The sequence below is a fragment of the Hippopotamus amphibius genome, chromosome 3 (assembly GCF_030028045.1).
Source record: "Hippopotamus amphibius kiboko isolate mHipAmp2 chromosome 3, mHipAmp2.hap2, whole genome shotgun sequence".
NCBI lineage: Eukaryota > Metazoa > Chordata > Mammalia > Artiodactyla > Hippopotamidae > Hippopotamus > Hippopotamus amphibius.
Window position 1 is genome coordinate 52,290,734 of NC_080188.1, and position 14,762 is coordinate 52,305,495.

Genomic DNA, 14,762 nt, shown 5'->3' on the forward strand with positions numbered 1-14,762 from the left:
TTCATCCAGTATCCATTGTAGGCTAACAAATGTCTTACACTAGCAAATTGGTAAATTATTCTTGTACGGCTAGTTCTTTGGTGCCTTGACACAACTAGATGCTTGCAAAGAGCAGATCGTGGGTAGACTTACCCTGGTTGCAAGAGCTCAGCCTTAAAAGATAAAATCAGGGGACCTAGGACTCAGGAGATGATAACAACACCTACAGTGCTGACCTAGAACTCCCAAATTCTTTATCATAATCACCGAATAAATAATATCCCTTAAAAGGAATAATAAGCATATCCTTAAGTCAAAATCTAATTGGGTGTAATTTGATGACACTTTGATCATGTGCTCCCCTTGCTACCTTTGTTCCCCAAGTTCCCAAGTTTTCCTACTGTGAAAGTTTCACTTTTGCTAATGTTCATCCCCTCTTTCCCCTTTTCGCTCAAAATTTCCATTTCCCTAATATTCTAGTCCAGAGATTGTTCTGCTTACTCCCCGCCCTCCACAGCTCCTGGCCGCAGCCCAAGGCTGGTGGGTGGAACACTGTTTGTCAGAGACTGTCTGGGTCAGAAGTCACTGGGCTGACGCTCAGCCGGACAGACAGAGTCTCCAGCTCCAAGGCCAGCGCATAAAACGTTCCCCTCCCTTTCTCCTCCTCCAGGATAAGGGATCACAGAAATTTCTTTCTCGGTTTCTGCCTTTTGCCCCCACTCCCTCGTCACAGCTCAGCATCGCCTTCCCTATGATCTCAGGCCTGTAAACTCCTTCCCCAGAATTTATATCTTAAAAAAAAATCTCATCTAAATCAAAATACTCTAGATCCCTTCCTATCAAGTATCATGTCCCACTCTATGTCTCACTTTCCGTTGAATTTCTATCCAGTGATTTTCTCTCCCTTTTCTCTTGCAGCCAAAGTCAGCCATCCCTCAGTTACTTGCAGATGAGGTTATTTCTTTTTGATTGATTAGTTTTTGTTTTCAACTCAGCTTCCCCTTGTTTGGATTTCTATTTTTCTTTCCCGTGTTCTCTTATCTCCAAGCACTTGCTCTCTGACCTTGTACTAATTCTGCCTCCTCCTCGCCTGGTTTCTTTCCATGTTGTTCTTGACTCTTTTTTCCCAGTTCACTTTCCCTGTCTCATTCCCCTCCCACTGTCATCCATTCCTTTCCTCAACTGAATCCTTTTCCTTATTCTTTTTGGTAACTTCCTTATCTTTCCTGTCCTTCATGTCCTATTTGTCTTTCTTCTCCCTCTTCCAATAAACTGAATCTAGGGAGAAGAAAGGACATTTCCTGCCTGTGAAATTTTGCCATTCCACTTTAACAAAAATAAGCACTGCCAGTGGAATTGCTTAACATTAATGAAAAATAAATATTTGCAGAAAGATAAGAAGCAGGACAAAAAGTACTTATTAGCTACGGCTGAAGTTAAAATTTGAAACTACAAACTCAAAAGGAGACATTTCTTTTAACAGACACTGAGCCACAGTTGGCTAACTCAGTGTTAATATACCGAGGCTCTATTTCCAATTCTGTCCTATTGAGTATTTTTGTCTAACATTGGATAATTTATCACTTTTTGTGTGTTTTGTTTTTTTAAAAAATCATTAAATAGCTTTCTTAATAGCATGCCTCCATTGCAAAAAAGAATTTTTATAATACGAAAGGATATACCATGAAAGTTATTTTTCTATCAACTAAAATCCCAGGTCACTTTCCCAGATGCAACCACAGTTTAGGATATACAAGAACTCTCCATTCACAAATAAAAGTACATGTATTTGTATATGTATGTATATATAATTATATTCTTATATGTCTTTATTTCCTCATTTTTAAACAAATGAAAGCATACTATGCATATTATAATGTAATTCACTCATTAGCTTAGCACTATATAATGGAGTGAATTCCAACAAGCACTTACAAATCTGTCTCATTCTTTTCCACTGTTGCAAAGAACTCCATTTTATTAATATACCATAACTCAGCAGTTCTCAAACTTTTTGGTATCTGGAACTTTTACACTCTTAAAAATTACTGAAATGTCCAAAGATTTCTTCTTATGTTGATACTTATACACAGTACTTATTATACAGAGATGTCTGTGTATTATAAAGTAATGCTGAGAAAAAATTAAAATAAATATTAATTAATTAAAATGACATTTATAAGCTCACTGAATAATAACATAAATGCATTTTGTGAAAACTAACTATATTTTCCAGATTTTAGTGTGAAAAAAAGGCATTGTTTATAATTTTATAGATCTCTTTAATGTTTGGCCTCATTGAAGATAAATGTATTTTCATATTTGCTTCTGCATTCAATCTTTTGCACAATGCTGTTTTGGTTGAAATATTTAAAGAAAATCTGGCCTCACACAGACATGTAGTTGAGAAAGGGAGAAGTATTTCAAATCTTTTCAGATAATTGTGAGTATTTTTTTCTGATTGTACTAAAATTCAACAAAGTGGTAGTTTTCTTACAGGTTAGTCACAATATGGACTATGAAACCACATCAATATATTGTACATTTTTTACATTGTTATATTAATATCTATCGGTCTGACTTACACTTTGAATGGACAATTTATCTATGTGTGATTTTGTAAATCACGCATTAATCATCTCACAAATAGGATTCACAGAGTTAGGAAGATCCCCCAAATGTTAACGTATTTTATTATGTCCTATCCACAATGTAATATCTATTAATATCACCATTAGTCTCCTCAGAAATAGCTTTAAATATTGAGAGCTTGTCAAGTTCCTAGGAGCATTACAAACTTTTAATTTTCTCTTGAAAGCTCAAATTTTACCACTGGCAAGAAACATGGTCTATTGTTTTCCTTGAATAAACTCACTTCACTTATTTTCAAGAAAGTATCTGCCAAGTACCCAATCCTGAACAACTACAGTTTGCAATCAGTTTTTCAATTAAAAATGTTCCATTATCCTTCAATTTGCAACTCAAACAATCGCATAAGTACTTTTCCTTGAGATAACTCCCATGCTTCAGTATGCACCAAAGCTTTTTTGCATGCTTCCATTTTGTCACAGAATATTAAAAGACAAGGAATCAAAGGTCAAGATTTAATGAAATTGGTCACTTGTACTGCTTCATCAAAGACATTAAGTAAAACTGGCTTTTTTTAATGGACATGTGAGGTGGTGAAGAATACGACTGCTAGCAGAGTTTGGTGACACTACCTTGATTCATGCTATGGCACTAGCAGTTTCACCCACCATTGCTTTTGCACTATCAGTGCAAAAATCAAAACAGTGAAAAAGATCAATAACGTCTTAGTATTTTTTAGAAAACAGCTTTAATCTCACAGTCAATCCCATGGGTCTATGGATCATTCTTTGAGCACTGCTGTCATGACATATTTAACCAGTCCCAGCTTGTTGGATGTTTAGACTGTTTCTGGTCTTATGCTAATACAAACTTTCATACAATTAATATCCTCAAATCAATATTCCTTAATATTCCATTTGTCAAATGATTTAAGCTTCAAGAGTATTCAAGAGCTAATAACTGTTTACTTTCTGTCTCTCTTAACATTTGACAGAAAGTATCTATTGACAGAAAGTATGAGATCCTGTTAAAATATCAATCAGCTTCTTTTGTTAAAATGGCACACATGGGGAACTTCCTAGGTGGCGCAGTGGTAAAGAATCCGCCTGCCAATGCAGGGGACATGGGTTTGAGCCCTGCCCTGTGAAGATTCCACATGCCACGGAGCAACTAAGCCTGTGTGCCACAACTACTGAGCCCATGTGCCACAGTTACTGAAGCCCATGCGCCTAGAGCCCGTGCTCCACAACAAGAGAAGCCACTACAATGAGGAGCCTGCGCACCACAATGAAGAGTAGCCCCCACTCATCGCAACTAGAGAAAGCCCGTGTGCAGCAACAAAGACCCAACACAGCCAATAAATTAAATAAATAAATAAATAAATAAATAAATAAATAAATAAATAAAATTTTTAAAAAAGGCACACATGGGTATATGAAGATGTCTGCATTCTAAGATTCATGGGCTGAGAGAGTTTTGTTCAGATATTCTATATAGAAGGGAAAAATAGAAGAATTTGCATAGAGTTGTGCTATGATCCTCATTATTTTGGTTCTTTGGAAATTTTCAGACACAGTAGGAAATGGGAATTGACCTAGAATGTTTTTTATTTGGGAATAATTGGATTAACACAGAAAATAAGTCATTTAATTATTCAAAATTATTTTCTGAGGATCCTACCATATCCAGTACATGGTACTAATACAAAGCATTGTGGAGATAGTAAAAATGAATTAAGGACAGAGTCTGCCTGCAAGGAGATTACCAACAGTGGCCAAGAAGTTTTTGCCAAGTAAACAACTGCAAAGAACACATCCAAAGAATTCTCCCAGTTTAAGAATGTAGAGTAGATTCAGGTAAGGCAGTATAACTATGTGTTCTCTTATCTTACTAAAACTTAGGGTGACTGCACAGTCCTGGGTTTACATTGGTTGTCTCAGCATAATTATTAATAGCATCTTCTTTCATTCTCAAAAGTGTCCCAGTTTGGGCAATAGGTTACATACTCATGTACTAATAGTAGATGAAGAATTCCCCTCGAAGTCTCATTGTTAGATCTTTGATATAACCCACCAAAGACTTTAGGTAGAAAACAAACATTTATTGAGCACCTAGTAAATGTCCCATGTGCTTTCTCTTCAAATTTCATTCCATATTAAACAATCCTAGGAGAGTGTTAGGATTTTTTTCTCATTTTGTAGATGAGGAAACAGACTCAGAGAGTGTAATAACTTGCTTCAGGCTAAAATAAGTGGTTAAATTAGGATTTGAAGTCTTCTGCCTGATTTCAAAATCCATATTCTTTCCTCAGCTTTTCGAAGTGTGTTTCACGAGACCAGCATCAAAATCATATTATTTTGAATGCAGATTACTGAACCTCACCCCAAAACTACCGAACCAGAATCAATCACAGTAGGGCCTGGATAGCTGCTCTTTTAATGAGCTCTTTAGGTGATTCTCATGCATTGGAATCACCTAAAGATTCCACTGTTTTAGATTATACCACCTCCAGAGCTCAGCCATCAATTATTTCTTCAAACAGAAGATACTTTCTTTTTTTTTTTTAATTTTATTTATTTATTATTTTTTTGGGGGTACACCAAGTTCAATCATCTGTTTTTATACACATATCCCCGTATTCCCTCCCTCCCTCGACTCCCCCCCACCCTCCCTCGACTCCCCCCCCACCCTCCCTCGAGTCCCCCCCACCCTCCCCGTCCCAGTCCTCTAAGGCATCTTCCATCCTTGAGTTGAACTCCCTTTGTTATACAACAACTTCCCACTGGCTATCTACTTTACAGTTGGTAGTATATATATGTCTGTGCTACTCTCTCGCTTCGTCTCAAATGAAGTAGTGAATTGGTGGGGTCCAAACGTAATAGCACAATCCTACTTATAAACTCTAATTTCCTTAGGTAATAGCCAGGTATATATGTTGGCTACTTTGTACAGTTGGTCTCTTCTGTTGATTAAAATTGACCATTTATTCTCTCTGGGAACTGCTTCCATTTCTGAGAGGTTTTCCCAGGCCTCTGAAAAGGTTAAGTAGAAGCTGTCCTGTGAAAAAGCCATTCTGTATGTTCACACTGTAGTTACAGCAATGTCACTTGCGGTTACATAGTCTCTCAACTTCAGCAGAGGACCTTGGGATAAATTACTTTTCTGATTATTGATACACTATAATTAGAAACAAATTCATCTGGCACTCCTTGCAATAAAATCATTTAAGAGCTATTCCTAAATTTTTTTGAGATGTATTGCCCTATACCAGCTGAATACACCCAATTCACATATTTATGTGATTTCGACAACACACTCCTGGTTTACAATTTAATGCATTTTGAAAGGCATATTTTCTTAAGCTTGCCATGCCCTTGAATCTGCAAACAGGATGTTAGTGGTTACCTTCTGCAGTCTCTCATCTGTAAGAATATCTGAAATGCCTTAGATCGCAGATGTTCTTGGAAAGCTCCTTTTACTTTGGGCTATGCAATACACTTGTAAGTCTCATACAGGGTCAGCCAGGGCCATGCTGTGATATCAGCTTTTGCCTGGGAGAAACAACTAATCCAGTGCCAAGTTAGGGCCCTTGGAAAAGCTGGGAAGTGCTGCTGGATCAAAACAAGTGTTAAAGGAGGGTGGGGAACCCCAGTCTAATCTGGTCAGACACAGTGATCAAAGAGAAGGCAGACTGAGCGTGTCAGGAAGTTATCTTGTCTGGGTTTCACAGTATTTGGCTCTAGCAGGCCATGGTATGAATGTGTAGCTAACCTTGGAAGCTCATGATGAGATAAGCAAAGGTGGCGAGAAGCAAAGTACTGCTCAATAGAAAATGGTCATAAAGAAACTGAGCAAGAAAGTTATCTAGGGCTAAAGAATTAAAGGAGGTACCTAGACACCAGGAACCTAGAAGACTGGCCAGGCACTCAGAGTTGCCATGGTTGTAAAGTTTAAGGGTGGCTGTGGCTTGACACTCGCAAAGCCACTAGCCTTCGGTTCAAGCAGAGGTATAGAGGAGACACTGCTTCCAGATGGGGAGCGGCCCTAATGCAATGCCGCTTTGGCTCTCAGTGCCCTGGGGCCTTGGTTGGTCTGAGTTTGGAGGTAACACCAACAATAATAGCTATTAATTTATTTGTGTATTTTAATACAGTATCATGGCTGGTGCCTTTTTCTTAGGTCATTATCAATGTCCTACTTAGATTCATCAACAAGGATGCTAAACGAGAGTCTTTTGTTAAACGCTTTACTGAAGTTGGAAGAGCTATCATATCCAATGTTGACATCCTGAACCATCTGTAAAGGTGGACCTTACTTTATTGTATTCTGGCTCCAACTGATATTTTGGTGTTCAAAAGCTCCTCGGATTCACCCTGTTATTAGAGTCAGAATGTACATTTATTTTGTAGGAATTCAGATTGATTCCTGTCAAACTGGGAGATGAGAGCATTCAGAGGCTCTTGAGATAATAGCATGATTTCCTCCCTAGAATTCATCATTGGTGAGCAAGGCATTTATATTGATGTCTTGTGGACAGTTTTAATTCCTGAGACATTCATATTTTATCTTGGCCCCACTATATGCAGAACATCTGCAAACTATTAAAAGAAGAAAAAGTTTTGGCCAGAATCAATGTGTAATGGTCTGAAAAAGAATTTGAGAAAAATGTAAAGGTGTAGGGCTATTGTAGAGCCATAGAAAGTGATTACGAATCATAAGACAGGAATTGCTACTGATTTTGCAGGACTATAGAAATTTCTAAATTATGATGCAAAATAGCATCCGTGTTTCTTGCTCCATCCTTCACATTAGCAGTTACAACCCTGTACTTATAGGAGTGATAGTTGCGAATTTCTGGCAATGAATTTTGCTATTCTCTCAGTTAGCTTTCAGAAATGTGTGGCATTGAAACTTACCTGGGTTGACACTATCATGCTGTATGATACGAACATGAAAGGATGCTGAAGGGATGAAAGCGCTTGGTGAGGATACCATGACTGAACAGATTTCATTCCACACTGAAAAAGACAAGTCAGTCTTGAAGATGTATTTACACGGTCCCTCTCTGTCCTGCCTTAGATAAAAACTTATAAAACAAATATAGGTAAAATGGATCCTTTTGAGTCTGCTCTTACTCTCTGCTCATTTTTGACACAACTGTTAAATATTACAGTTGTGAGCAGATCAATGTGAGTTCCTGCTATTGTGAGCATCACAGGCCTGTCTTCTAGAAGAGCCAGGGTCCAGAGGTGGCAGCAGGGAGGACTGTGAAAATGCTTTTTCCAGGGTCACCAAGCAAAAGTATTATTAGAAGGAACTCCTCTAAAGTCACCAGGCCTGGCTAGTTCAGCCCCTCTACCTAAGGATCACATCAGTGATTCTTCTTAGATCCCAGCAACTGCTGAAGACACCTGATATTTCTGTTCCCACTAGTATATACAGACACAACTTTGAAAAAGAGTCCTTTCTGCATTTCCTAAGATTGCATTAACTAAGCAAAAAGGGGGGTATCATATAATGTAGCGATTTGTGGTTCACTTATTATTATGCTCCATTTGATTTCCTACAGTTGTACTTTTCCTGACTGAGTGTGGGTCTCACCACCAGTGGCTCTGTTCCAGTGCTGATACATGTTAAAACAAAAACAGTCATAGGTTATCATTATTGTTTTAAAAGAGTTGTGGGACATTCTGAAGTAAGGTTATCTACACTCAATTGTGCTATCCTGTCTGTTTAAGGAGATGCGTATTTATAAAAGTGTATGATATGAATCTTTCTAAGCACATGACTTTTATACGTGGGTCCTCAGAATATGGATTCATTAGGTAGCCAAACCTAAATAACAAGAAATGATAAAGAAGCCGTCAGCTTGGTAAGCAGCCTGGCTGTTCCCCACTGGGAGATTAATCTGCCCTTTCTTCTGTTGAAAGGATCACATTTCAGTTTGAAAGTACCAGTGCAGGCTTGGTCAAGGATCCCCTTCCCCACCCTCCTCAGCTGCACACACATTTGGTTTGTGGTGGTCTTAGCAAATTAAATGCAACTTGAGAGGTTACTTTTTTTAAAAAAAAAAAAACAACGATGTAATTTGTAACAAATACAAAGAAAGCAGCTAGTTGCAAAGTAGTCAAGGAGCAAATAACACTGGAAGTTAATTTGCCCGTTGCCTCTTGTCTAAGAGGAAATCCAAAGAACTGTTTGAATACCACTGAAGACTTCTGCAAAATTAACCTCCCATTTAACTCTTTTTTGATCTTAATGCTTAATGCAGGCCAACATCTGCTAACACATTAACTGCAGAACACTCCAGATCAAAGGGCTTCTAATTATCGGAGATTTCTTCAGAACTTGAATTTCACCAGCTCAACTTGTAAGATAAAAGATACCTTAGCTATAAGTACTAAATAAATCCGCTAGATATTCAAAGACAGCAGCATGGAGGACAAGGCTTGTATTAAACAGACATTTTTTTTTTTGTTTTCTATTTCACTTAAGTAGAATATAATAAAATCATTTTCTTAACTTGCATACATTGAAAGGGTTCAACTGAGAGTTACTATATTAGGGGTGGCTCACCTAAGTATAGTTGAACGGCTTGCATCCAAGGATGTCAAAACATTTGACAAAATGAGGGAGCGTTACATCAAGAAAAAAAGCTTAAAGCAGAAGTTCATTTTAGCATTAAGAACATAACACACTGCACATTATATAGGTTAGGTTATAACCCCAAATATAACTGCGTGCTGGGGAACCCTGTCTTTTTCATGTTTGTATCCTGGACCCTGGCACAGTGCCTGCCTAGCACAGGGCAGATGCGCAATAAATGCTGGTGGAGAGAACTGTAAGTAAATACGGTAGAGGTCTCATAGCAGCCCCACAAGTGTAAGCAAACTCATTACTTAAGGAATGCCTGGGGCAACCTTGACTGCTGGGGTTTTGCGGTTAAGTCATTTTTATATTCTTATTTTCTCAATACCTACTTTGAAATAACAAGGGCAGTGATCCCACTAAGTTAATCCCGAGGACAACTTAAAAAGAGAAAAATAATTTAAGTGACTAAGTTTTTAGTACACAGACTCATATAATTAGTCTTAGGAGAAGCCCCACCATAATCTAGTGCATTCTTTAGCCTCTGCTTAAATTCTTCTACTAACAGAGAACACAGTCCCACAAAAGGCAGTTGGGGGATAGCTCTGATCCTTATACAGATCCTCCCCATTTTGAACTGAATTTTGCCTCCTGTAAGTTCAACCCTTTGCTCTTTTATCAAAGACCTCTTACTCCATGAGGATCCCGCAAGCATTTGAAAACCGTTATTGTACATTCCTCCTCTTCTCTCCCCCAAATCGAATATCCTTATTCAAGTCAATATTCCTGATTCCTTAAGACACGGTTTACAGACCCTCCTCCTTACTTTGGGCATGTTCTAGTCCGCTAGTGACATTTTTCTAACATGGCATACTAAAACCTAAAAAAAATTATTTTGGACTTGCCGCCCATATTCATCGTCTTGGGCAGGTTTAACTTATATTAAATTTGAAATTGACACCTCAAATATTTTTTAAATAATTAATTTTTATTGAAGTAGAGTTGATTTACAATGTGTTAGTGACAGGTGTACAGCAAAGTGATTCAATTACATATATATTCTTTTTCAGATTCTTTTCCCACATAGGTTATGATAAAATATTGAGTAGAGTTTCCTGTGCTACACAGCAGGTCTTCGTTGGTTATATATTTTATATATAGTAGTGTGTATATGTTAATCCCAAATTCCTAATTTATCCCCCTCCTTCCCCCTTTGGTAACACCATAAGTTTGTTTTTATGTCAACTTCTGTTAGACAACATTGGCCTATCTTTTATTTGTATGGTTCAGTTTTGTTTGCTTCTGAGTTCAGGACTTTTTATTTATACATTAATTTTTTTAAATTTCACTTTTTAGGGGGAATAATTTTTCAAGCTATCATTACAGACTATTGAGACTTTTTGAATCTTGAACCTGTCATTCATTTGACATATGTCATATTAGCTCATCCTCTTCCAAGCCAACGGTGAAATAAATACTAAATGGTCCAGGGGTTTCTACCTGAGTCATATCTCAAGCTTCTCTGAGGCTCGATGCCGGAGGAATTTACACACTGTGAAGCACATTGTAAATGCTTTAGAGCTGGGATTCTCTCTGAGCATTTTGATGCCCAGAACTGACTAAATCCCTCAGGGCTTTTGTTTCCTTTAGGTTAAGCAGGAGCCAGTTTCAAACTGTGTGGGACCCTTTTCCTGCCAGGCAGGCATTTTATTCCAGCTTGAGGTCCTGTTTTTGAATGAAACTTTAAGAGACGTCTGACTTTTCTTTCCTTTTCTCCCTTAGCGTAGATCAGATTTTATGCCCCTCCCAGCCGCTACTTTACTCTCACCCCGAAAGACTTCATTCTCTTCTTAAGAGATCACATTAATCCATCAAGAAAAACACACTGGAGGGAAGGAAGCCAAAGCCACCGGAGCAGAGAGACAGACACAAGCATTGCGGGAGCTTGTACTTTATGTCTGGATTTTCCCTGATTCCTCCTTTGCTTCTCTGCTGCTGGTATTATTTTAACATAAAGCAGAGCTGACAATTTGGAGTGTGTAAGCAGAAGCCCTTAGCAAAATGTAGCTCATAGTAAAATGATGGTTTAATGAAACCTGGGGGGCGTAGTTCTGTTTCAAGTCAACTGGGTATTATTTTAACAAACTTGCTCAAGTCCTAAAGATTTAGCGCATGATTTACAGTTAGATCTCACTCTCAGAGATCCGCTACCCACAGGCTTTGACTTGCAACCAGGGGCGTCAATCTCATTTGGTTCAGACAAGGCAGTGTGGGGCTGAGGTCATTTAGGAATAAGTCAGGAGACTTGGAGCTTAGTCACTCCTTTGCTCTGTGACTTTGGTTAAGTCACTTAATGATGTGGGCCTGTTTCAACTTGAAGTGGTGTTGAATTAAATTATCCTGAAATATGTTTTCTTTTTAAGATCATCATTATTAAAAAAAATTTTTTTTTTTTAGTATTTTGAAGTTTATTAAATTTATAATTATAAAATGATACGTATTCACAGAAGAAAAGTTAAACAAAATGAAAAAGAACTCTGTAATATCACTGCCTAGAGACAACTGCTATTAATATTTTGGTTTATTTTCTTAATTCTACTTTCTATCCACACATATATCTACATAGCATTTAAGTACTAGACACATTTATGATGCTTCCTACCTAGGATTCCTTTACGTCAAGCGTAAAGCGAGCTGATCTGTCTGGCCACCAGACTCAAGGGTGGCCCATTCTTAGACTGACTTAGGCCCTGTGAGTTGTGGTCTGGCTCAGAAAGACTAGCTGAGCCAATCAGTTTAGGAATTTGGAATTGGAAGACTGAGAGGTGAAGCCAGTGAGTAATGAAGCTGAGATGAACACATATGAGATAGAATAGAAGCTAACAAAAACATTTTGAACTATGTGCAAACTGAATTTACGAGATAGCAAAAAACTATGTTTAAGGAGAGAGGGTTGGCTCGGTAGAGAGAGAAATACAGAGAAGGCGCCACAGGGAAATCCAGTAGCCTGAGAAAGAAGCCTTATGCTCAGTGATTTTCCAGATTCAATTTTCAAGAGATCTACCTGTCCTCGATTCCTAGGTTTTGATCGTCATGAGACTTCTGAAACAGACTCAAGGCCCCTTTTATCTGAGCTGGGTCAATGTTACAGACAACCAAAAGACATCTGACTCAAACAATTTAAATCTGAATGGACATTTTTTATTGAATATTTCCCCAAGTTATTACATATGCTTTAAATACGTAGTTTTTAATGGTAAAGTAGGATTTCATGAACACAGTATGAATACACTGTATAAGAAACCTAAATGACCAAAAAGTTGATTACTTTAATGCTATTGAAATTATTACCCGGGCATTAAGAAATCTAAGACCTGTGGTTGCCAAAATGATTCAGGAAGACCTCCGATATTCTTCCATAAATCCTTTTACCTACCAGCTGTGGCAATACACACAGGCACACACACCAACTTAGTTAGCAGAATTTAATGTGGAGAAATCTAACCTGCCTTCAAAAAATCCCTTGAGTACTGTTTTCCTAACTGAACTCATTACAAGTGTTTTTATGAGGGCTCAGTGGGTATTTTTCCAGCTTCCCCATGCCACTGTAACTCATAATAAGGCAGACACAGCCCCACCCTAACCTGATCTTAGTCATGAGACAAGAACATCTGGGATAAAGGCCACTGTGAAGTCCAGATGAACAGGTTAGACACACAGAGTCAACACGTGCACCTACACCCTAAATCTACATTTTCTTTTTAATGGAAAGATCGAAAGAATGTAAAATGTCACAATTGTCCTTTGTAAGAAAATGATATCAGCTCATAGATTGGCACCAATGCTTGGTAAAACCTTGGACAAGATGTGAGGAATCCTGGCTCCATTCTCTGTTTCAAAATATAATATCAAATGATGCTCCTTGTGGGTTTGGAATTTGTTTGGGAGAAAAGTTTATCACGTTCCCTCAGACAAATTTTATTCACGTGGTAACTTGAAATTTCTCCTGTAGCTCTCCTTCTCAACATAATAGGAAAATTATTCTTTCTAGCTGGGTTTTTCCCTAAACTCACACCAATTTTCTCACAAAATTACACCAATTCAATATTATCAAATTACATGAGAGAGAAAACCCACAGGTGTAATTAAAGCAGCAGGGGCAACTCTGAATACGAAGTGGCCTTTCTTTGAGTGCTTTGCCTTATCTTTTTTCAGGGAAAGGATGATACTTGGACGTAGCCAAACCACCTATGAAGTAAGAGACAAGGTTTTAGTGTTTATTTAGTATTACTTAGAAATGATCATGGGCCCACTGTACCCAAAGTTTAGTTCTGAAAAAATGTGAGATGCAGTGCATAAAAGCATGTTATTAACTTTTAAGCAATTAACAAATAAAATTATTTCCTTTTGCTGGAAGGTCAAGTAAACAAAAAGGTCTAGTGAACAGAACAGACTGGAATATCACAGACCTGGATTCAAATCCTATCTGTTTGACCTTGGGCAAGTTCTTCACCACTCTCTTTTGGTTTCCACATCTATAATATGGTGATATTGATGTATTGTATATTTCATTACGGTTAAATGATTTCTGTATTAATAACGTCTTCCACACTAAATTAATGAGAAGATTAAATGATATTTGTAATGTGGTGTTTTGTTTTTTTTCCCCAGTTTTTTTTTTATTTGATCATTTCTTGCATTTGAAGTACTCCTCGATGACATCCTTGGCCTGAGACTTTTTGCCATAGCCCTTAACCACCACACAACTGCCACCAACCACTTTAGGGGGTTTTCCCCCTCTGTCAGAGGCCTCCCCATTCCCCTGGTTTCTTGTTGTCATCAACCTTAATCAGGTTGATTTCGTGCTCAGCACAAAGGGCCTCCACCAACTTGACATACATAGGCTCATCACAGTTGGATGCAAGCACACAGAGATGGGCTTGGCGCTTGTCTAAGGCTTTGGCAGCTTCGCGAATTCCACGTGCTAGGCCATCGTGGATGAGGGAGGTCTTCAGCACCTCTCGCAAAGCAGTATTAACGTCCATCACACCTCCAGCATCAGTGCCTTCCCCGGCCATGGCAGTGGGTGACGGGTGGAGCCGAATCTGGAGTGCACCCAAGCCTCTGCCTCCGCGCAACTCCGCGGTGGCAGGGAAAAAGCTGTCATGTGGTCTCAGTGGATATTCCTGTCTTGTTTCTGAATTAAATAGGAATGTTTCTGGTGTTTCATAGTCAGCTATGAACTTGCTATTGTTTTTCAATATTATGTAAAAAATATTCCTGAAAAGTTTTCCAATCAAAATGTAAGAAGTAGAATTGTTTTTAATCTCCTTTCTCATATTTTATTTCTAGTTATAGTATAAATCTATGTTTAGAAAAACCCAGGAGAATCAACTAATAACACATTAGAATTAATTTTTTAAAAAACTCGGTGTGGTGATCAGATTCAAAATAAATATTCAAAATTCAAAATTTGTTCTCTGCATTAGCAACAGCCAGTTAGGAAATATTAGAGGGGAAAAATCTCATGTATAACAGCAACAGAATATATAAAATAATAACAATAACTTTGATTAAAATTCATGTAGTACCTTACATAAGGAAAA

The 14,762-nt window shown here is 37.9% G+C and overlaps 1 pseudogene; it reads right to left on the reverse strand.

Moving 5' to 3' along the window:
* Positions 1-13,829: 13,829 nt before the first annotated feature.
* LOC130849022 (40S ribosomal protein S12-like) lies at positions 13,830-14,234 on the reverse strand (annotated as a pseudogene).
* Between the last annotated feature and the right edge of the window lie 528 nt (positions 14,235-14,762).